Raw genomic sequence first — 25,508 nt, forward strand, 5'->3', positions numbered from 1 at the left:
GAATGTTGTGAAGTCTAAGACTATAATAGGGTTAAAAAAAGAACTAGCCAAATTAATGGAGGATAGGTCCATCAATGGCTATTAGCCAGGATGGGCAGGGATGGTTTCCCTAGCCTCTGTTTGCCAGAAGCTGGGAATGGGCAATGAGATTTTATAATTGGAGATATACCAATCTCCTAGAACTGGAAGGGACCTTGAAAGGTCATTGAGTCCAGCCCTCTGCCTTCACTAGGCAGGATCAATTTTTTGCCCTAGATCCCTAAGTGGCCTCCTCAAGGATTGAACTCACAACCCTGGGTTTAGCAGGCCCATGCTCAAACCACTGAGCTATCCCTCCTCCCAAGGAAATGGATCACCTGATGATTGCCTGTTCTGTTAATTCTCTGTGAAGCACCTGGCATTGGCCCCTGTCAGAAGACAGGATACTGGGCTAGATGGACCTTTGGTCTGACCCAGTAGGGCCGTTCTTATGTAACCCAGCCATGTTTGTTGTGAACATATGATTGGTGAAGTTTGAATACCAAGTTAGAGTTCAAGGATCGCCATATTGAACATTTACTAATGCCAGCACTCAGTTACGATGTAGGGATTTGCTTACTGTGCCTTCCATAAAAAAAACACTTTGCATCTGGGGCAGGTGTTGTAGAGAATTCCTGTGCTCTGACTGCCTGAGACCATTCCAGGGCTGTACAGAAATGTTTATCTTATCTATAGGAACCACATACATTCCATTGCCATTCAGATAACAAGGTTACACACAGAGACTTCCTGTGTGATCTTGGGCCTCTCTGTACCTCAGTTCCCTGTTTGTTAAAGGAGGTTAAAAGCACTTCCCTCTCTCACCGGCGTGTTCTGAGGTTAAACACAGGAAAGACTGAGGCACTTAGATATTACAGTACTGGGTGCCATATAAATGCCTAAGATAGATAGTTACTCATCAGACCCAGGGATAGTCTAGAATTCGGTAGGAAGATTCTGCTGAGTTTGGTTTACATGCTGTACGTATAATGTCCTTTCAGTGAATGGTGTGTTTCCATGCGACTCATGTCTATATTGCATATCTAAGGCACACGTCACCATGGCGTTTTTCCAAAAATATATTTAAAAAAACCACCAGGGGACTACAAGTCTCAGTGGATTTGATAATTGAAGAGAGAACCTTTCACATCTAGGTCCAAAGCTACTCTTAGCTTGTAGAGTAGGTTATGTATGTGTGTGTGTATCTTGGATCAGTTTCCAGTAGGCAAGTGTTCTGATCACAAAAATTACCACCACCGCAAATGACATCCTACCTGTCAGTCTTAGCAGACAGGTCAAAGTATCAAATGAGAATTTAGGCTGAACTGCAACTTCATTTCTAGTGAAGACACAGTGGTGGAGTAATGTGGGGAAGTTTGCACTGCTTCTGCTGAGGCTGAGCTTGCTCTGTAGTTAAAGAGAGGACTTCCTATCTCTAGGACTATGAGACCAGCTCTAATCATGAGCAATGGATTCACGCACAGCTGCGAGTGTATGAAAAGAAACACAGCTGTGAGTGTATGTTCCATAGGAAAAAGGATGAGAGGAGCCAGATGTATAGTAGCCTTCAGAATGTTTCATGTATTTGCATGTAGGTCAGATTCTGAGCGTGTCAATTTCCTAAACCTCATTCTCAGAAGCACCACCCAATACTGTTCCTGCTATGACTGAGGCCAGAGGAGATGTTTCTTCTCTTTGGGGGGAAAATGCTGTCCTGCAGCAATGTGGGAAAAGTAAGTAATTGGCAAAAGAACGAAACAGGAGAGACATAGCAATAATTATTGCTGAGTGTGTCTATGCCCACTTTCCTCCAAATGCAAAGACTTAAAAAAACCCTGGGAATAAATACGAGTCGTCAGCTACTAGTGGCAGGAAATGGAACCAAATGACTCAGGGCCATGCACAACTTCATCCTTGAACCAGTCAAGTGGCTGGGCTTTGTGGAGAGGAGTTCAGCATGTTCTTCCCCACTCTGTGGCCATGAGAGAAGGCCAGAGACTGCAGTAGCCTCCTGCAATAACTGTATCTCCACTACATGGGGTGCAGTGGTTGTTGGATTTGTATGTTCATGGATCCACTGGTCCCACATTACTTCCTACACCGGGCCACCCCACTTCATTCCAAACCAAAGTGATGGAAGTACGTAGAGAGTGAGGCTTGATAGTATATAGGGTAACTATGGACCCTGCAGACTTCCTAAGTGGGCTCTCCAAATCCTGTCCCCTCTGATTCTGGTGCACCTGGGTCTCCCTACCCTGAGTGTCTACATATCCGGTGACAACGAGCCTCCCAGCCCAGCACCATAGACTTGGGCTTGTGCTAGTGCTCTAAAAATAGCTGTGTAGACAGTGCTCTGAAGTTGCGGCTTGGGCTCTGATGCTCAACGCCCAGCTTCAAAGCATTGTCCACACAGCTATTTTTAGAGTTCTAGCATGAGCCCTGCAAGGCCAAGTCTGTCAGCCCTGGCTGGGAAGCTTGCTGCCAGTGGCTCTGTAGATAAATCCGCAGTGACCAAGGAGGAAGGGGCAGGATTTGCTTCTCAGTACTAAAAGTAAAATGTTTCCCCTCATACTCCTGACACCTTGCATAAAAATGAAGATTGGATACAACAGAAAACTGAAAGGGACACCATTAGTATTGATTATTCCCACTAGAGAGTGTATTAATGATAAGTTGCATTTTTTAGAGCACCTTTAATCCAAAAGTACTAGACTGACTTTGTATAGATTTATTGATTGTAAGGGACCTCTGTGATCATCGAGTTTGACCTCCTGTATAACACAGGCCATAGGACTTCCCTGAATTAATTCTTGCTTCAAGTCCAATAGCTGTGTTTGAACAAGAGCATATATTTAAAAAAAATCGAATCTTGATTTTAAAATTTCCAGTGAGGAAGACCCCACCACAGTTCTTGGTAAGTTGTTCCAATGGTTAATTACGCTCATTGTTAATAATTTGCACTTTATTTCTTGTTTGAATTTGTCTGGCTTCAACTTTCAGTCATTGGATCTTTGTTATACCTTTGTTTGCTAGATTGACGAGTCCTCTATTATCAAATTTCTGTTCCCTATGTAGGTACTTATACACTGTGATAAATCACACTGTAATCTTCTCTTGATAAGCTAAATAGACTGATCTCCTTAAGTCTTTCACTGTAAGATATGTTTTCCAATCCTCTAATTGTTCTCATGACACTTCTCTGAAACCTCTCCAATATTTTAACAACCTTCTTCAGTTGTGGTCACCAGAAGTGGACACAGTATTACAGCAACGGTTGCACCAGTGCCAAATACAGAGGTAATATAACCTTTCTATTGCCACTGCTTCCCAGTGACACTGAAAGTATCCAGTCACCCACCAGAGCAGCTGTTCTGCTCCTCTAACACTACACGACCATTTTTAAGAGAGAGAGTTCAGAATGACTTCTCCATCTGAAATGGCAGGGAGAGTGTAGATAGGTGGGATGTAATACTGGGGATGGAGGGTGGCTAAGATTCTAAAGTTAATGTCTCATTTTGAGTGAAAAGTTCTATAGGATATTTCAATGGCCACACATGGTCAGGACGCTGCATCTCACCTGCAAGACTGCACACTTACAGCCTATGAATTGTACACAGTGGTGTTGCCTATTGTTGTTAGTGTAGCTCATTTGTTTTAAATTTCAAATTGGTTTTTGGGGCCTTGAGCAATGTATCTTGTCACTATAAAAAGTAGTTCCTAGTAGAATTTGAACTTGCCACATTGGTTGTATAAATAAGGCTGGATCTGGCCCATAGGCCGAGTGTTTGACTTGTCTTCAAGATAATGTCTTTAAATGGGTTTAGAATGACACATAATTTGAAAACTGAATCCATTGGACTGTTACCTGGAGCACAAGCACATCACAAACAAATCATCTGGTGGTATTGATGGGTGTGATTGTACAACCAAAAATAATAACAAAGAATAAAACAATAGAGCCAACCTGCCCCCTTTGTGGGTTACAAAGGGATTTGGCCTCTAACTTGAATGGATATTGAGACATCCTTGTTGAGACTTATGCTTCCATACTGGTACCAGACAGCCCATCTCTCCCAGCCTGGAAGGGCTGTGATTGCATGGCATTCATACCAGCTGCCAGTCCTCAAATCCCCCTTGGAAAGAATGAGTTCTCCTCATACTGGGGGAACCTGAGTAAGTGAATGCCGATACTTCAGTGTTAGCTTATAGGGATATTCCTCATAGGATCACAGGGGGACGATACCTTGAAGAGTAGCTGGTTCTCCCCGCCAGAGAGCCTGATTGCTATGGCACATGTGTGCAGAGGCTTCCATGGGGCAGGAAGAGGGAGGCAGCACTCCCTCTTCAGCATTCCTCTCTGGATCAGCTGCTTTTTGCTCCACACAGCTCACAGAAGCAGAAGGAACCCTTTGGACCACAGGAAATATAGCCATTATTCCTTAATATAATTTAACTGCTCTTGGCATCTTATGAAACCCTGATATTGTGGTTTGCGTTTCATTTGCAATGAAAGAGCAGGGCATTTTCCCACCAGTTTTTATAAGGATTTTTTAGCTATAGATGGCATATGCCCTAAAGACATCATTAGTAATCGTGCAATCTAGTGGAATGGCTTTGAAGGAGTCTTTTCAGTCTGTTGTGTATAAAATGCTCTTTTTAAAAGCTATTTAAGTTGGTGACTGGAATGACTCCAGAGTAGATACTGTCTTATCTGAGACTTTACTGCCTAATGAATGTGCAATATTATCATGCAAGTATCTCTTGAAACCTCTCTCGGATTTCCCTGCTCTGTCCCCCCAAGGCAAACAGATGGAAGTTTAATCCTCTCCCCTAACTGTCTCTGGATAGCAAAGCTTTTGTTGAAATGGAACCTGAAATCTTAAAGCCTAATGCTCTTTCCTTAACTTCTAGATAATTGTTATGGGCCTGTACACAGGGGAAGTAAGGGCTTGTCTATATGGAGTAATTGACCGGAATAGCTATTGTGGAATAAGCTGTTCTGTGATGGCTGCTCCATGATAGTTCAGTTCCAGACACTCTATTTCAGATGAAAGTGGTTTTATTTCAGAATAATTTCTCTGCTTTGGAAGTGCACAAAAATTATTCTAGAATGATGGGATTTATTCTGCAATAGAGTGTCCACATGGGGAGCTATACCACAATAGAAGAGGCAGGACAATCCAGGGGATAAGGTGCTAACAGGCCTGTTGAGAGAAATGTTGAACATCACATTTGCTGGGGCTCCACTCCCCTCTCATTTGACTTTATTTACACAGATGTTACCAAGGTTTTGGGGCCCTCCCTTGAGCTCAGGCCCAGTACAATTGCCCTCCCTTCCTTTGCCTCTTGTCAGCCCTGGGTGCTAGCCTAGGACTTGCGAGACCTGGATTCCTATCCCTGCTCTGCCCCAGGCTTCCTGTGTGACCCTGGGCAAGTCATTTAGGCCCAGATCCTCAAAGGTATTAACTCCCACTGATGTCAAGGAGAGTTAGGCACCTAAATACCTTTGAGGGTTGTTGTATCAACCAGGCGAGGTACTAACAAACTTCAACAGGACTTTATTTTTAAAGTGGAAACCTCTTTACCATGCTGCTGCTGCACCCTCTGTAACTATCACTGCCTCCTCAACTCCTCTCCCCTCCTTCCTGTTTCCTGTCCTTTCAGACTCCCAAAAGCCAGTGCTCCCAGTTCTAATAATTACAAGCAACATCTAAACACCACAAGGGTCTGGCCTTAGTCTTTCTGTGCCTCAATTCTCCATCTATAAAATGAGGATTGTAACACTTCACTATAGCCAAGGGGTTTGCGAGGTGGTCAGATGCTGTGGTGATGGGGGCCAAATAAGTCCCTAAAATAGACAGGTAGAATAGCTATTCCAGTCACGTTCCCCATGTAGACAAGCTGTAAAGAAGGGAGACTAGGAAAATTGAGAATACCAGAAAAGGAGACTTGGATAATGGGAAAATAATACAAAATTCTCTCTCTGTGCTGCATATGCTGATTATTCACTCGGCCAAAAGCAAATAGTTGACCTTAGTGAATTCTTCCCTCCTGAAAAGTACCAGATCGAATTGAAATACCAAACTGGTGACGAGTCCAATCATCAAAGTTCTACACATAAAATGGGGAACTGGCTAGGTAGACGAGGATCAGGAGGTTATAGTGGATCACAAATTGAATATAAGTCAGCAGTGTGATGTTGTGGCAAAAAATGGAAATGTCATTATGGGGTGTTTGTTAACATGAATGCCATATGTAAAACACAGGAGGTAATTGTTCCACTCTCCTCAGCACGGTGAGGCCAGTTTTGGGCACCATACTTTAAGAAAGATGTGGACAAATTGGAGAGAATCCAGAGGAGGCAACAAAAATGCTAAGAGATTTAGAAAACCTGACCTATCAGGGAAGGTTGAAAAAATTGGGCATGTTTACAGTAGCGAAGAGAAGGCCGACTGGAAACATAACAACAGTCTTCAAATATGTAAAGGGGTGTTACAAAGAGAATTGTCCTTTATGTCCATCATTGGACAAGAAGTAATCGGTTTAGTTTGCAGCAGGGGAGATTTAGGATAGATATTAGGAAAAATTTTCCAACTATATGGATAGTTAAGCATTGGAACTACCAAGGGAGGCTGTGGAATCCTCCTCATCAGAAGCTTTTAAGCAAAGGTTAGACAATCACCTAGGTGTACTTAATCCTGCTTCAGTGTGGAGGATGGACCAGATGACCTCTTGAGGTCCCTTCCAGCCCTACATTTCTATGCTTCTCTCCCCTGGCTTGCCAGCTGAAGAAAACCTCAAGCAGAAGGGTGAGTAGGCTACACAAACCAACAGGATAAACACTAATCCAGGTGAGATCAGCAAAAGCCTAGGCAGATTTTTTCCAATATTCTTTTCATTGAAAGACAGGCCAAACACAAGCCACATGTAGACTATAAGCAGTGCATTACCAATGCACAGTCACTCTGGGACAGCTTCATCCCTGCTGTAAGGACACTGGCATCAATGAATTTATACTAGGGATGTATTTGACCCTTTAAAGGCTAACTGTAAGACAGAGCTAAAGTCTCTTTACAGCTGTTGACTATAGCAATGACTGTGGACTTGTATAGAAATAATTGCACTTAGTAGTCTACTTGGCTGGGGCAGTCTGCACCACAGACTAGAGATGATTTTTGAGTAGCTCTTGCTGTCAGAAAGAACAGATGAACAGGATGCACGTAAAATGGTAGTTTCTCTAGAAGAGGTTAGGGAGGAGATTTTGCCTTGTAGATATGCAACCCCCCTAGAGAAGATGGGCCAGATCAGGAGTTGGTGTAAACTGAGAGCACTCCATTGGCCTCAGTAGGATGACATTCATTTAGACCACTAAGGATGTGGGAGTTTGAGGTTATTGTGGTTTCCTTAGTTTCTGTACTCTGGAGGTTATTCAGTCCTCACTGTACATGAGTAATCAGAGTTCTCCACACACAGTAAGGGGAGGACTGATCCTTGTGATGTCTCTAAATTGGCAGCAGGAGAATCTTTGTACACAGAAATACTACTTGCAGAAACACTCCTTGAACTCAGCTATGTAGCAGAGAGGAAGAGCGGAAGTTCCTTTCACTCACCTACCTTGCACTTCAAAGTAGGCTCTGAGCATAGTCTGGCCCTCAGTTTTGCAGTGGGAGTTTGCCTCAGTAAGGAATTCAGGATTTTAAGTCAACATCTAAACCTTAGGTTGACCTAGCTAAATCACTCAAGGCTGTGAAAAATTTTGTGCCTTGTGTGACACAGTTAGGTTGGCCTACCCCACTGTAGATGCAGCTAGGTTGATGGAAGAATTCTTCCATTGACCTCACAACCATTTCTCAGAGATGTGGAATAACTACCTTGACTGGAAAACCCCTTCCATCAATGTAGGAAGCATCTACACTATCGCGCTATAGCGGCACACCTCTGCTGCTGTAGCTGCGGTAGTGTAGACATAATGTCAGTCAGGTAGTGAAAAATCCTGGGAGCAATGAGAACTTCTGAATAAAGTATTTGGTGATCAGCAGTAGAGACCTAAGGTGAATCTTAGGTTGGGTTTTGTTTTCTTTGGCTGAAAAAATATGTAACATATGTAATATACGTAACATAAGAGAGACATTCTAGTAAATCCATGCTGTACAATCAACTATTTATATGTTTAAAAGGTCTATAACAGTCTACAGCTTAACCCTTGCCACAAGGTAGAACAGTCCACACAGTGCAAGGACAGAGTTCAAACACAAATTTTACGGCAATTTCAATGCGGCAGCACAAAAGATTACAAAGCAAATCACACAGACTACCACTGATGTTAATTACAGCTCCCAGTGAGCAGAACAATAGTGGCATAGTAAAAAATAAATGTTTATTAAACTTAGGGAACATCCCATCAAGTATTTGAGTGAAAAGTAAACACATGTACCTAGCCTTCTCCCTAAATAGGGTTGCCAGGTATTTGGTTTTCAACCGATAGGTCTGGTTGAAAGGGGACCTGTGCAGTGCCCGGTCAGTATTGCCGGACCAAAGTCTGGTTACCGCAGTAACCACAATTGGCCTCAGCTGCCGGGAGGGTGGGAGGAGTAGCTGCTGCTGGAGGAGCTCAGCTGATGGAGAGAAGTTTATCTGAGGAACCGGCTCCTGGCTCCAGTGGAGAGGTATGTACTGGCACTGCCCATGGGAGGGATCCTGACAGCATGCAGTATTCGAGGAGCAGGACCGGCAGCTAGGCTCACTGTCCATGATGGCCTGGGCTGCCTTCTCAGCCTCCCAGGGCCCTGGCTCTCTCTGGCCCCTGGCTCTGGGGAACGACCTCCCCCACTCTGCTTCGCCATGCTCCGATTGGGCAGGCAGGCTTGGCATCATCTCCTCCCAGCCTGGCTCTGCAGGTGAGTCCTGGGGGAGGGGTAGTGAGCAATGGGGGGTGGAGGGTCTTGTGACGTTGCACTCCATATGTTTTATGGAAATATGCTAATGAGAGTAAATATAATGTAACTGGAATATGCTTTATGCAAAAGGTCTCTTGTAAGGTATCCTTACAAAGCTTATAATCTGCTGAGTGTGTTCGTCCTGTTTGTATAAATGTATCGTTCTTGTATCTGAAGCTGGAAATACAAAGTACTACTCTGAAGTCCTGTTGTAACTATGCAAAGTGTGGGCCATTAATGGTGGCTTGGAATCTTGATGGTTCCCATTAACTAGGACAATTGGTTGTGAATGGCTCTGTTTACTCACAAATCTTCCTGGGTATGTGCAGGTCAACCCTGAAAGAATGGAGAATGAGGTCTTACAGTGACATTTGATCATGGCACCTGGTATTGGAATCCATCTTAAACCTGGTGCTTTTCCATTTAGAAGGAGAGACAAAAAAATCCTGCCTTGTGCCAAAGCTATAAAAGGGGGTGGAACAGAACAAACGGGCTGCCACTCACAAGAAATCCCCTAGTTACCACCTGAGCTGGAACGAACAAGAACTGTACCAGGGGAAAGGATTGGGCCCAGACTAGGAAGGAGTCTGGTCTGTGAAAGAAGCTTATTGGAACATCTCTGAGGGTGAGATTTACCTGTATTCAGTTTCTTAAATGTATTAGGCTTAGACTTGCATGTTTTGTTTTATTTTGCTTGGTAACTTACTTTGTTCTGTCTGTTATTACTTGAAACCACTTAAATCCTACTTTTTATACTTAATAAAATCACTTTTGTTTATTAATTAACCCAGAGTAAGTGATTAATACCTGGGGTAGTAAACATCAGTGCATATCTCTCTATCAGTGTTATAGAGGGGGGATAATTTATGAATTTACCCTGTATAATATTTAGACAGAGTAGAACAGATTTATTTGAGGTTTGGATCCCATTGGGAGCTGGGTATCTGGGTGCTGGAGACAGGTAACCTGCTGAGTGGTTTTCAGTTAAAGCCTGCAGCTTTGGGGGTGTGGTTCAGACCTGGGTCTGTGTTGCAGCAAATTACTGTGTCTGGCTCAACAAGGCAGGGTTCTGGAGTCCCAAGCTGGCAGGGAAAACAAGCTCAGAGGTAATTTCAGCACATCAGGTGACAGTCCCAAGGGAGTCTCTGTGACCGAACCCATCACAGGTCTGTAGTGTTCAGTTTTGAAAAATGGGAAAGTTGGCAGCCCTGTCCCTAAAGACTTCAGATCTGAGAAGATCAATCTGTGATAGTTATTCCACATAACTTCTTAGACATGTAGCCCGATTCTCCTCTCACTTATTGATAAAAACTAGGAGTCGCTCCACTGAAGCCAATGGATTATGCTAGTGTAAATGTTTAAGCATCTGACTTTCATTTAAGCCAATGCCAAAACAGAAGACTGTTCTGTGAAGGTATATTATATTGAGAAGACACTCCCTGTGTGCCAGTTCATGCTCCCTTTGAAGTTCTGTTAGCCTCAATGCAGAGGTAATGGGGTCCCCAGTGCAAAGCATCCTTTGCAGTATGATAAGATCTTGAGGATACCCAGAGATCTGATTGAAGTCACTTATCAGAGATCCACGTGGTGGAGCATTTCTGATTTGCTTTTCAGAGGTGCTGCACCTCTGTGGCACCCAATGATGTCAGTGGGAGCTGCAGGTGCTCAGCATCTCTGAACATCAGGCCATGGTAGCCCTTACTATGGGCATCTACTTATCAGTATCCGACTGGGTCTGGTTTCTAGTGCTATTAAAGGATTCAGCTCCATATCAGCAGTTTTCCATTAGTGGGATAATCAGATGAGACAATGTTAAGTCAAAGAATTCAGAGCTATTATGGAGTAAACATCAACATAAGTTGGATGTAAACTACTTCCGCCAAAGTCGGCAAGTGTTCTAAACTTCAAACATGAAACAGATACAAGTTAATTAGGAGCATGAAAGTGATGACAATAGAAGTGAACTGTAGTAATGAAATGAAATGTTAGTTTAGGCAGAAATCACTGAAGTTCTGCCTTGCACTGAACGTGCCTTCAGCCACTGTTCAAACTGTTATGCTTTTATCTGAGTGTACAGGAGCTGTCTTCTTTGCACCAGTGCCAGAGAAATATAAATTACTATTATGATTTAATAGTTTAAAAGAGACACAGTCTGACAGATCTGGGAAGTTTAAAATTAACGTGCCTTAGATGTTGTCCCCAAATGTAAATTTATCTCCAATTCATCATGACGTGTGCATATTCGCATTTCCCCTGATTGCTCCTACCATCGCCTCACCAGTACAAGTTTCTAGCAAGAGGGGTGGAGGGAGAGAGACCACGGCAGCCTCTGACCAGTGGCAATGTAACTGGCTATGTTGGGGACACTGTTGCCACCAGTGGAGAGCAGGAAGGGGGAGGGAGCCAGTGTTACTAAAGGGGTGAAAGGCTCCTTCCCTGAATGGCTTTGAGGCTTGACTGTGGGTTCCTCTCCCTCCTCCTCCTCCTCCTCCTCGTGGTTCAAGGATCTCCACTGCCCACAGATTTTGGGAATCCCTTCCTACCAGCAACTATTCTATTCTATCTAGGTTCCTATACCATGCTTATCACTGTAACATCTGGATAACCCTACGGACAACCTTCCCATGCAGATATTGGTGAGCTTTGTCAGTGAGCTAGAGCTCTGTTAGGTTTTATGAGGGTCACACCCTGAGAGGTGACAAGCTCTTCCAAGGAGGGGGAGGGTGCCCTAGTTTGACAGAGATGTCATGAGAGGAGGCCAGGGGATGAAGGCCAGTGCATGTTTCTGAAATAAATGCCTAAATCAATGCTTAGAAGTAGAAGCAGAGGCCTTGAATGTTTCTGTTCCCATAGGGAGGGTCTCAGGAGAGAAAGAGTGACTTTGACTCCTGGCTCCTTGGCTGCTGCTCTGATCTGCACTGAAATAATTACTCTACCAGCCTCTGCCTCAGACAAGTGGTGGGGGCAGAGCTGGGAACCAAGTGCCATCTACTTGGTTCGTTAAAATAAAACCAGCAAGCCCTTTCTCAGAGCTTACCCAGGCCCTGATCCCGTGGGGTGCTGAGCGCTCGCTGCAAGGAGCTCTGCCCTCACAGTTCCCTGGGAGACCTGCAATAGATCGGAGTGAGGAGCTCCTTGAAGGATGGTTCAGCATCTTTCAGGGCTGGGTGCTTCCATCCTGGTTCAGAGAAACCATCCACTGAGATCAGCAATGGGCCAAATCCTGAGGGTTGCTGAGCTCCTACAACTTCCACTGAAGCCAAGAGGCCAAATCCAGAGTTCCTTTCTCTGTTTCACTTGGTCCTCAGTTGTATTCAGTTGGACTCAATGGGAATTTTGCCCAGGGCTGCCCAGAGGATTCCGGGGGCCCGGGGTCTTCGGCGGCGGGGGGGCCCTTCCGTTCTGGGACCCGCAGCCAAAGTGCCCCGAAGACCCGCGGCGGGAGCCCTCCGCCACCGAATTACCGCCGAAGCGGGACCCGCCGCCGAAGCGCAGCCCGGTCTTCAGCGGTAATTCGGTGGTGGTGGGGGGGTCCCCGCCGCGGGCCTTCGGGGCACTTCGGCAGCGGGTCCCGGAACAGAAGGGGCCCCCCGCCGCCGAAGACCGGGCTGCGCGGCGGCGGCTCCCTCTTCCCCCCCCCTGGCCCCAGCCTCGGCCTCAGCCTCTTACCCGAGCGCGTCTCCGGCGGGGCCTGAGCCCCGCCCTGGTCAGAGCCGCGTGGTGAGGGGGCGGGGCTGTGAGCTCCACGCCGAGCGGAGGCAGCTGCCCCGCCCCCTCCCCACGCCGCTCTGAGCGGGGCGGGGCTCAGGCCCCGTTGGAGCTCCCAGCCCCGCCCCCTCACCACGCGGCTCGGCTCGGGGCGGGGCTCAGGAGCTCGGCCGGAGACTCGGCGCTTGATGCGCTGAGGCTCCAGGAGAGGGGCGGAGGCGGGAGCCTCCGCTCTTCTCTTGGGGGCCCCTGCGGAGCCCGGGGCAAATTTCCCCCTTTGCCCCCCCCTCTGGGCGGCCCTGCCTGATTTTGCCTGAGTAAAAACTGAGCAGGAACCGAACTGAAGGGCTTTGGCTCTAAATTGCACAGTGCATTTGAAGATGAAAACGAACCTTGCTGGAGGGGGTCGCTGTGTCAGCTGGCATTAAAATGCAGCTTTGAATAAATTATTAACTAGGGCTGTTGGCTTGATTCCCCCCTCCTTTAAAACCTTAATAACGAGTGCTGGGGAGTTTTTAAAGTAACGCTTCTGAGTTCACTTTTTGAACAAGCTCTGGGATGGTTAGCCAGACTTTGTCGTCTTTGTAAGCCTGTTTGAGAATATGCTGTTTGCTCTTGTATGGCGCACTACCAGCTGAGCATGCAGAGGGCCTGATTCCCCTCCCACTTGCACCATATGTGCACAGGGCCAGCGTTAAGCAGTGGCTGCACAGGTGGGCCCCTAGGGTACTAGATCTGTAGTGGGAGCTCTGGCCTTGCCATCCCTCATGCACCAGTTGGGAGCCACATCAATGTAGCTGCAGCTCTAGCCTTCATAAGGCTCCATCCCTACCCCCACCGCATGAGCAGCAGTGGCCAGGAGCTGAAGCCAGGAACAGCTGCACCAATCTGGCTTTGGCCCAGCCGCTCCTTCCCCAGTACAACTTTCAGGGATTCTGCTCCTTTGGGGGCACCTCCTGAATGAGCGTCAGGGCTGGGAGATGATGCATGACATGAGCGTGGGTCCCGCTTGGCTGCTCTCAGGAGCAGATTGGGCAGGCGACCATAGTGAAAAATGTCCGCTGCCAGCCCTCCATTGAAGTCACGCACCAACGCGCATTGATGGACTTTTACCTGAGTGAGGCCTGCAGTACTGAGCCTGAGCCCATAGCAGTCTGGAAAGTGTCCAGTGGCTGTGTTATTGAGGCCTTGGGAATGAATTATTAGCTTTGTCTAATTACAGTTCCACCAGCTGGAATCATGAGACTATGATATTAACTCCTCTCACATAAACAGTGATCATCAGAGGTTTCCCAGTTGAACACGTGTGCCTCTGGGAGCCATACAGGTAATGGCATCATGCCGCTGTCATCCAGACAGCTAAAGAGAGCTACGCTGGAATAAAGGAGAAATTACAGGCACATCTACTAATTCTGAACAAAATTACATGTCATTAGGAATACAATTACACAAAACCATTATTTTTTATTTCCCAGTAAACTTCTTTGATTAGAAATGTACAGACCACAGCTGAGTGGGAGGGAAAAAAATTCCTAACATCTGTGGCATTTGGGAAACTGATATTAAAAAAAAAAGCCAACAGGCCAAGGAAGGCTGTAATTACTGGGCAATCAGCTAGTCATTTAATGAAATCACCCAGCAGCTTAGTGTTAACCAGAGGGTCTGGAATGAACTAGGGGCACAACTTATTGTTGATATTTTCATTTTGAGAATGGTTTTGCCCCTTTAATTATCTTAGTCAAGATGAGTTTTAAAAAAAGCCAGATGAATGGAAATGGCTGCATTTAGAAAACCCGGGGGCTGTGTTGGTGTGGGCTCCTCTCCGTATACTGAGTCATTTAGACAGATTTTTAAGGGCCTGAACGTTTGAGATGCCCTGGGCCCTCAGCTCCCATTCATGTCAATGAGAGTTGATGATGCTCAGCACCTCGCAGGACTGAGCCCCTGTGGAGGTTTCAAGGTAAAGTGGGCACAGGCTGCTTTGTGTGACAGAGTTTTCCAAATACAAAAGTTTGTTCTTTGCAGGCACCGGCTTGACAGGAAAGGAGTGGTGGGTAGAAAGAGTGGAGACTGTGTTTTGAATTAATACTTTCAGCCTCATTACAAGTGGGAGTATATTTTAGAAAATCTCCTTTAGCTGTCACTGATGTGGCAACCTCAGTCTCTGAGGAGACAGTCCAGAAATAGCAATGTCTCATTGGCACAAGCTAGGACCTTCCCTTCAAAGGAGCACGCCACAGCCCCTCTCTGCCCCCAAGCATCCCTCACAACTTCCAGCACAATCATCCCCTTTATTCACAGCAGCCACAGTGAAACCCTTTGTTAGTCCCCCAGCTTTGCTCTTCATAGTAACTTCCACTACTTAACTTAGTCAAGGTGCAGTGTTAGTTGCTTTATCAGAATAACCCGGAGGACAGCCAGGTCAGGCCTAGATGAAATGTAATGGATGGAGATGCAAGCTTTCAAGAAATCCTGCTGCAATAAACAGATGCTGCACATTAATTATATCTCTAACACTTAGGAAAGAAAACTCTGCCTTGTTAGATCTTCCAGCGCAGTGTATCTTAAGTGATAAAATACAGTACAGAAATCTCATCCTGTGGTATTACTCCTCTACTGCATACTCATTGCAACATTGGGCTCCAGTCCTGCAGTCCTTGTGTGAGTAATCTTTAACTCCAGAAACCTACGCATATGAGGAAGAGTTACTCACTTATGTCTGGGTAGCAGGATTGGGCTCTTGCAGATTCCTCCATAACAGTGCAAGGTCAGTCTTCATTTCCTCAGTATTTTCTCTCCCCAGGAGGCAGCAGGGCAACCAAAGCAAAGAGCAGCTCTCTGAAGAATTCCAGTTATTAAAGATTGCTCAGCTCCCTTACGGCTCTAAGATGTATCTTAGAAACTGCTCAAGTCACACAGAAGGCGTTTTGCTTTGTGTATGTTTTTTAATTTAAAAAATTGTTTTTTCCAGACCAGGTTAGGTGACCTTTGGGCTCCTTGGCATCAAAGGGATCTTTTTGGCATGTTGCAGTAACCCTACCCAGCTATCATGGAAGAGATCACAGATCCTAGAAAACTAGCTAGATTGATTTGTCTATTGTTTTTTCTATTTCACACAAAGCAGGAATACGTTTTTTAAGTATTGGACTCATACTCTTTCTTCCTCAAACTGTGATGTACTTATTTATTAATCTTTTATTTATTTCAATGAAAGGTATCACAGTGTTGTTATAATCGGGGGTGGTGTTAAATGTCATTGTCGAGTGGAATAACACGATTCCCACTTTGTTGTCACCAAACCAGACAACCTTTCAAATGTCCCCGTTATTAGTTAGCAGACTATGGCCTGATCCCACAACTGACAGCACTTGGGGGACTATTGTGCACCTGCTGCAGCATCCCGCTGATGTAGTGGGGCTCCCCATGGATGCATCATTCTGCCTGTGCACTGTCATTTGCAGGATCAGGACTTATGAACTCTTACTCTGAACTCTTACTCTGTGAATGAACTTGCATAGCAGATTTTTCTCATTTGAGCAAGGCTCAGCAGGACTGGGACTTGGGTGATTAGACTGAAAAACTCAGCAGCCATTTCTCTTGGTGTTCTGAATCTGACAGTCAGGCAGTTATTTAAAGAGTGACAGGGTTTATTTGTCTTACATGGGTGGATCCCCTCTATACAGCACCTGCAATCTTTACCTAAGCAAAATTCCCATTGCTCATTAAGCCTGAGTAAGAACTGCAGGATCAGTCCAATACAGGGTTTGTCTTAAACTCAACCACTTTTCCTACCAAAGTTAGACACAGCTAACATGTGCTAGCTGCAGTCAACCTTGTGCTCAAGGTTGATGCAGGGTAACACCTTTAGTTCTTGGCTAGGCTAAGGGTTAGTGTACACTGGCAACGCTGCCATGGCAGCGCTTTAACCTGGCTTGTGTGGTCATGGCAGAGTGCTGGGAGAGAGCTCGCCCAGCGCTCTAAAAAACCCACCTCCACGAGGGGCGTAGCTACCAGCGCCGGGGCACTGTCTACACTGGCGCTTTACAGCGCTGTAACTTGCTGCGCTCCGGGGGGTGGTTTTTTCACACCCTTGAGCGAGAAAGTTGCAGCGCTGTAAAGTGCCAGGGTAGACAAGCCCTAAAACTCACCCAGCTAAAATCAAGCTGAAGGTGTTACCTACACCAGCAAGGTATTCACAAGCCTGCCATGAACTTGATAGTGTGACACTTTGCAATTAAACAGACTGAAAGTTCCACGCTGTTTCTAAACACAGCAATGTGAAAACTGCCAAGCTGGATACAGTGGCTTCTTCCTGTGGTGAAGTTGTTCCATGCAAGTGATTTCACCCCAAGTTGTTTCCATAGGAATAGGATTTGGTGGCTTGTTTTAGAAATGATCTGTTCTAATGAAATGGTGCAGACATGCTTAAAGTTACAATTAAAATAGCAAAGGACGAAGACATGCAGAAATCACATGCTAGACCAGGGGTTCTCAAACTGGGGGTCGGGACCCCTCAGGGGGTCACAAGGTTATTATATGGGGAGTCACGAACTGTCAATTTCTCCTCCAAACCCTGCTTTGCCTTCAGCATTTATAATGGTGTTAAATATATTTAAAAAGTGTTTTTAATTTATAGGGGGGGGGTCGCACTCAGAGACTTGCTATGTGAAAGGGGTCACCAGTAAAAAAGTTTGAGAGCCACTGTGCTAGACTCATTAGAGGCTGACATTGGTTCAGACACTGGTGGAAATTCTACACGGAGGGGGACAGCAGCAGTGCCAGGGACCCACATCCACTCTTCCATTGAATGGCCTGTAAGTTGCTGGCAGAGCCCCTGAAGATGGTGGTACTGACCAGGGATGTGAGGTAGGCAGGAAAGCTGGAGATGTGGTGATAAGCACATTCCTGCTTCAGCTTCTGCTGGCTGAGATCCTATGGAGCTGCTGACGGAGATTAAAGCTGTCTTTGCCCAAGGGTAAACCCCAGTTTGGCATGCTGGCAAAGGCAGGTACAGTTTACATCTCATTGCAGCTGCAGGATTTAATCCACCCCTCCAGCTCAGCACTGGATCCACCCTTTTATGCCCAAATATTGCAGCACAAAGAACATGTAAAACCTGTAAATGTTTATAAATCCCCTGTAATAGTTGTTTGGTGTAACATGCTAAGTTAAAGATGGAGTATGAGATGTGACCCTCTTTCTGGCTTTTGTGGGTTTAGGACAAAGCCTTAATCTCATTTTAATTCATTTTTGTGTGTGTGTGATTTAATTTCCTGCTTTTAATGGTGGTATTAAAAGAAAAAGAAACTATGACTTACAGATTTTGTTCATTATTCTTAATTATTCATTTGGACCTGTTAGCACATATGCTGTAAATGCCTGTTAATGGCAGTGGGCTTCGAACTTTATGGATCCATAGTAAAAACTCTTATGAAAAGAAGCTGTTGTGGAAGTGCTCAAACCACAGTGCTGCAACCTTTTTTTATGTTTTAAGAAGTACTAGTCTAATTGGTGCCATCACTTTGAGAGGGATCTGCAGAACATGACTGAAGGGTTTGATTTGATGGTAGAAAGTAGAGGGGAAACTGATTTTTTTTTTGGTTGAGAATTTCATATGAGGAAGGAGGCACCCCAGTGCCTGTACAGAGCCACATTGAAGCTGAGGGGGAGAACTGCCCATGTGGAATTTATGGTAGGATTGGGACTAAGAAAATAGATTAATATAAAGAATTTTCCCTCCTCACCCAAGTCAATCAATCAGCCCTTATAATGGGTTCATCGTTCATCATTCCATTTGTAAAAATAAAAAGATTTTTCACTTATAGGAGCATGAAAAAGTAACCAGAAATTGGTTAACTTTCTTTGTTGATATTGTGAAAATGTAAGCAGCCCAATTGCATGTAACCAAACTTGGTTTCAAAGAAATTCACCCAAGGAGAGCCCATTTCTTTTCTAATTCATTTTAAAAGTATTTTGTGGTGGCAATATTCTAGTCTCACACCATTTCCATCACTGTGGTACCTAAGCATGCAGGGCCAGATTTTCAAAGGAGTTTAGGCATGCAACTGGGTGCCTAATGAGATTTTCAAAAGTGCCTAAATGCCAAAGTCCCATTAATTTTAGAGTTCGGTTTCTAGGTGCTTTTGAAAATCCCACTAGGTGCCTACCTGCATCTTTTGGCCCCTAAATACCTTTGAAAATGTTGCCTCTAGTGAAAGCTCCTAGACTGACAGCTTCAGAGACAGAAACTCTCTTTATTACTCGCAGAACAGAAACAACAAGGCTTCACTAGTACAAGCTTTTCTCCTCTGTCCTGCCAACGGGTCTCAATGCTGACCTGGAGCGATTTGTCTCTGGGAGTGAGAGGGTAGCTCATTCTCTTGGCAGCTCTTTTACCCCCTTTTGAAAAGATTGCTAACAACGATAGGAATTATGATGGTGGGTTTTGTCACACGGATACCCTTCGTCTGGGAATTGCCCCGAGGTCACCAACTCATTTCACTGGGGCCACTGTACTGCTGTCATCAGATGGACAATAGTTTTTGGTCACTGCTGAGCTGGGCTGGATCTAATCTGGTAACCTAGCAAGGCTCCATGAATCATTACCAGTACCCCAAGCTTAAAACCAGCACTTACAGTGCACAGCTCTCAGCCCTGGGAATCCAAATTTCTAAAAAATGAGCCTTGTCACTGAGAAGTGCACATGGTTAGTACTGCCTGGAGGAAAACACTCTCTGACTGGCTGCTTTCCATACTTGCCTGCCTCCTGAGGAAGAGCAGATAATCAGGGCTGCAATACACAGTCTGGGGGAAGGGCAGAGAGGACCCTGCTGCAGCCCCCTCCCCCCCTCCAGGCCTGGGAAAGGGGAGTAAGGAACCCCGGGAGCTGCAGGAGGATCAGAGGTGAGGCCCAGGAGCAGAGAGGGTAGAACAGATGGAGCCAGAATTGATTTGGGGGCCGGGGCAGAGTTAATGTTAGGGAGGGAAACAGGCATATGTGGGGGTGATGATAGACCCCCCCTTGCCCTTTTCAGACCAGTTTAAGCACTGCTTAGAGCTGGTGTGCACCAATTTTGGCCCAAAGTGAACGTTTGCAGCTGAGTTCTAAACTGCTGAAAATAGCAGCTTCAGTGCTGACAAAGTCTTCATCGTAGCATCTGTTGTTGCAGTACATGCAGTTCTTTGCATAAATCGAGTCACAACCATAGGTGTTAGAATTAGGGGTGCTGCCGCAGCTCCTGGCTTGAAGTGGTTTCCATCATATACAGGTTTACAGTTTGGTTCAATGGCTCTCAGCACCCTCACCGTACAATTTTTTCCAGCACCCTATGTCACAAAATAATGTAGCTATCTATGTGAATCTTTGATTCACTTACAGGCCTGAGATGGCTCAGCATTTTCCAGTTGTGTTCTAGTTTTACTGTCAAATGCTTGCATCATTTCAAATTCTATAGGAGAGAACATTAGCAATTGTTTAACCAAAACAGCTTTGGGAGACTTGCAGGCTCCAAAGAACTGCTGACTTTTACAGGAAAGTGGAGCATTTAAAAGCAAAGGTTATTTTAAAAGGTTCATTCTTTATTTGGGGGCAGCTTAAGAATGATTTAATAAGGTTAACTTCTGAAAGAAATGCTCTAAAATCCTCTAGGAGACATATTCTTGCAAGATTGCCAGAGAATTTATAACTGGGATTCCTCATGCTCAGTGGGGGTAATTATTGCAGCTGGTTTGGAAAAGATTCTGCATTAAAAAGCAGTCAGTGAGCTACCGAACACAGACTAAAATCCATGAGGAGATTCTCCCATCCTGGACTGCTCAGAGCAAAATAAATGCTGTTATTTGTATCCTTCATTTAAAGACTTACCCTAGGATAAATAAGTTTTAAGGCCTTTAGCATTGTGTGTAATGTCAAGCCAGGATGAATTGTGTCAATTTATTTTATGTGAGGAATGAGAAAACTACCTACTTTAATGGAGAGGATGCCTGGAATAGCCATTTGGATAAAAATCAGTGAGGAGGGATCTATGGATATGTCTACACTGCAGCTGGACCTGTAATTTCCTGCAGACGCATGTGCACCAGCTTTGATTGAGCTTGTGCAGTAAAAATGGCAGCAGAGTCATGGGCACATGGCCTAGCTGCCCAAATATTCACCTCAGGCCCTGAACAGGATTGTACTTAGTCAGCGAGCCTGGATTGCCACCCACACCCTGTGGTTACACTGCTAGTCCTAGTGGGCTATCTCGATCAAAGCTAGCGCATGTACCTCTACCCAACCTGGAGATTGGTGCCATGTAGATGTACTCTATGACATGTAGGGCCATTGCTGGTGGCAGAAAAGATACTCCAGCAACAGGTACTCTGTTTAAACAGGGCTACCTTCACTTTAATATCCTGAGAGCCATAGTGGCTGCTTGCCAGGTCATGCCTAGTATAATTTCTATATACATTCAACAAATTTAAAATTACAAATAAATTCACACACAACCATAATATTTGTCAGTGTTTATCTCTGTCTGGATAGATGAGTAGGAATGTATTTTAACTTCAGATAATCAGCAATAAAAATCTGGTGTTGATTAGCTTTCTTCTCATCCTACAGATACAAGGTGAGAGTGAGCATGGGACATGTTTTAAGACCCATCTGACTCGATTTGGTGCTTGGACTGTTCTTGCCTCACTGATTTACAAGATATGGTTTACATTCTCTGCCAGGCCCTCTCAGAGGTCCAGAGAGGCCTGGGCCACTTCCAACTTTTGAGGCCACTAGCCATAATAAAAATAAAAAATGATGACACGTGAAAACAAAATAAGGCACCAAAAAAGAGTGAGACATAATTTGAATATTTTTTATTTAACAAATGCTTTTCTAGCCTTTTTCTGTGCAAATGCACTAATTATTGAGGAAACATCTAGCTTTCATGCGATGTCACAGTTGATATTAAGCATGATGAGTCCATTCAAACACTCTTGTCCCATAGTTGAATGGTGATAGTTCTTTACCTGCTTCAACACGTTGAAGGTGCATTCACTTGAAGCCACTGATGCAGGCAAACTGACAAAAATATGCAATGCAATTGTGATATTAGGAAACACCCCAGATAGTCCAAGTTTGAGTATTTCTTGAAGCAATTCCTTTGGTTTACGCTCCAATTTAAAGTTCATGGAATATACTCATTTGAGGAAGATGACCTTGTCACTGAGATCTTTTGAGATTTCTTTGTTGTACTGTTGCTGAAATGGTTCAGCTGCAGAAAGTAGATCTTCATTACTCAATGTGTTGAACTGAAACCCCAAAAGGGTACAAATTAGTCACAGTGACTCAAATCGATGTGTAAGACCTGATTGAATAGAGTCAAAGATGACAAGGAAGACATTGACCCTATAATGCTGCTCGGCATCAGATTCAGTAGGTAAGTTGTGATTGGAGGAGAACTCAGATGGAATGCCAATATTCTGTGCTACTAATTTGGACTTAGTCAGGATTGTATCCCATTGTTCACGAATCTGTTGAATGTCATTGATAAAACTTTCAATGTTATCCCTCTCAGTGTCAAGTATAGCATTGGGTACTTCAATTACCAGATTAGTTTGGTGGATCATTGTAAGTAGCTTCATCAACAAAGTTGACATCAGAATACATTCAAATTTGGAAATGTGTTTCTGAATAGACTGAAGTTCAGTTCGAGACTGTGCAGTGTGACTGAGAGATTCAAGCTCATTTAAAGTCTTTCTCACTGAATTCAAATGCTGCACAACTGGTTGAACACCATCAATCCATGCAGACCGTCTAGTTTTGGACATCCCATGCAGTGAAACAGGAAGATATTGCTTCAGAATATCCCACGTTTGTGGACTGCTACTGAAGAGATTGTACAGTTGCTGAACAGTTCCAAAGTAAGTAATTGCCTCCTTGCATGATTCAGCATAGTCAAAACCTACAAGGTTTAGTGTGTGGTTTCCACAGCAGGAGAAAATACGGTTTGAATTATGCTCCAGCAGAACTGCTTATACACCTTTGTACTTCCCACCCATATTAGATCCATTGCCATAGGCTTGACCAATACAGACTTGAAAATCTAACTTAAAACCTTCTAGAATTGCTAGTACTTGAGCAGCAATTTCTTTTCTAGTTTTTCTTGTGAAATTATCAAACAAAATAAACCTTTCTTCAATTGAAAATTTTGAGCTCTCTACAATCTTAACATAACAAATAACCATAGTAGTCTGTTCCTTGTGAGAACAATCTGGAGTGGCATCAACAGTGATTGAAAAATACTTTGCAGTTCAAATCTCATCAAGAATTGTTGTTTGTACAAATGACCCACATAGCTCAATAAACTCGTTTTGTATGCGTGTGGAGAGATAGTGGACTTGCATGTGCTTTTGACTCTCTTGCAATTCTCAAACATGTTTAACATGCTCTGATAAAAGTGGGTCATATTTGCTCAGGAGCTCAACTATGCCTATAAAGTTTCCATTTGCACGATCACCAATATGTTGACTGGAACCAAAGAAAGCCAATCCCTGCTCAGAAAGAAAAAGGATGACATTCAGGATGCGCTCAAGAAGTTTTTTCCAGTTATTAGTTTCTGTAGAGAGTTTAGACGAGTAAATTCTCAAGTGAACTTTCAGCTGATGCTGCCCTACTGGTTGATTTCCATGCAACATAGTTTTCTTTGTGTGACATTGAACTCTCATGTGATGGCATTCGGTCTTTCAACTTCCTCTAACCTCTGTTGATGCACCATCCTGATTGATAGGAGAGAAATGATGCATTTGTAGCACTTTTGTTCAAAATGAGGCAGGGTACACAGTACAGAGATTGTTTTTCCGAATTCCAGCATAACCAGTCGCTTGTGCAGGTCTCACCATTTGGACGAGTTTTTGTCAGCAGATGAGTACGGAAAGCATGATTATTAGCATCTCATGGAATGTTACTTGGAATTTCAAAACAACTAATTTAAAGAAAAGATTGCATTTGGGCAGCATTGCTCTTGTCAATAATTCCAATGTCAGTCACAGTCAAACCGGTAGTCCTCATGAATTGCTCTTGCTGCGTAAGATCTACATCTTCCTGTTGCTGTTGAGTTTCTTGATCATACACAGGATCTTCTGCTGCATCTATTACTGTTGGAACATCTCCTTGACTACTGTCCTCATGTTCAGGTATTGGCATTGAAATTCAGCTGTTGAAGTTGCGGAGTTTTCATTATCTCTAGCATTATTTGTTGGGTAATATGTGTTTTCCTGTGGTTTGAGAAATTAAGTTATTGACTTTGAGCTCTTAGCTGCTGTTTCACTCAGTTGTTTTCACCGTCTCTTGCTTGCACCACTTTCAAATCTCCTCTTCATAGTGATCTATCTGGTTAATATGTAGCTACACTTGAAATATTCTGCTGTAAATAAGTAGCTTATCTACACTTGAAATCTACTGTAAACATACACAAATGCTGAATGGTACACAAATATTGAAAAAACAAAGGAATACTAATGAAGAACACAAAATGAAACAGTCAGACAGGTTAATATCCTTATAGCTGAATCAAAACTCAAGCATGCAAGGTATAATATAACAGGCTGAGCTGAAGACGAAGAGATGACATATATATAGTAAACACAGACACGGATACAGACAGAGGGATAATGTCCAAAAATTTCAAATATGTGTATTCACGAAACTCACTGTACAAGATTGTTCTCACAAATTTTCACATTGAATCTGGGCCTATAGTCTATGAAAGCCTATGATGATGGCCAGGCTACCAAGCTAGGGCTCAACCAACCAACCAGTCACCTCTTTTAGCTACCGTATGAAGATAATATGTGCGAGAATTCCTCATTAACTAATTCCTTAGTCAACTAGACGTAAAACTATAAAGACACTAAAATATAACAATATTCTACCTTTCGACATGCACTTGATCCAGCACCAGCCACTAGTAGTGGTTTATTTATGTAATCAGCTGATATGAGAGGACACGTTCATCACGGTCTAATCTCGTGCCATCAGAACTGATATATTTTTATTAATATTTATGAACATTTTTAACTCTTTAATATAACAAAATCTACATCAGTTAACAAAAAAATTATGTCTTTTACCAAAGCACATCTCTTATTTGCTTAAATTTGCAGCTCTAAGCTGAGAGAGTGTGTCATATTTTTGTCCGATAGGGATGTGCATAAAAACAAGTTGCAAAACTTATCAAATGCCAACAAATTAACAAGTGTCTAAATCTGAGGCCCCCTTTGAGCTTGAGGCCCAGGCCAAATGGCCCTCCTGGCCCCCCCCTCTGATTGGCCCTGTTCTCTGCTGCCTCTCTCAGGATCTAATGCTTCCACTGTGGTTTTACTATGCTCACAGCTCTCCTGCTTGCTTGCTGTCAACTGAGCAAGGAAAGTGATATTTTGTTATGCCTATTGTCGCTAGCAGGCTATTTTGCCTCTTCTCTTGGCTCATAGCAGCTTTAACAGATAAGAAAGAAGGAAACTTTGACTATTTAGGCATGGGCAGGAGTGAACTCTGAGACTTTAGCAATGCTAGGACTTGTAACTGTATTTCAAACAGCTGAACACAGATTGTATCCATAAACTCATAGGCTTTAAGGCCAGAAAGGACCATCACAGTCATCTAGTCTGACCTCCTGCACATTGCAGGCCCCAGAACCTCACACACCCTCTCCTCTAATAGACCTGTTACCTCTGGCTGAGTTACTGAAGTCCTCAAATCATGATTTAAAGACTTCAAGTTACAGAGACTCCACCATTTACATTCATTTAAGCATGCAAGTGACCCATGCCCCATGCTGCAGAGGAACACAACCCCCCACCCCCCATGCCCTC

At 44.1% G+C, this 25,508-nt stretch overlaps 1 long non-coding RNA gene across 1 annotated transcript in view; it reads right to left on the reverse strand.

Annotated features, from left to right (window-relative positions):
• LOC123364336 overlaps positions 1 to 25,508 on the reverse strand; it is an 83,631-nt gene that overhangs the window by 1,845 nt on the left and 56,278 nt on the right. The window lies entirely within an intron of this gene.

The sequence above is a fragment of the Mauremys mutica genome, chromosome 2, assembly GCF_020497125.1.
Source record: "Mauremys mutica isolate MM-2020 ecotype Southern chromosome 2, ASM2049712v1, whole genome shotgun sequence".
NCBI lineage: Eukaryota > Metazoa > Chordata > Testudines > Geoemydidae > Mauremys > Mauremys mutica.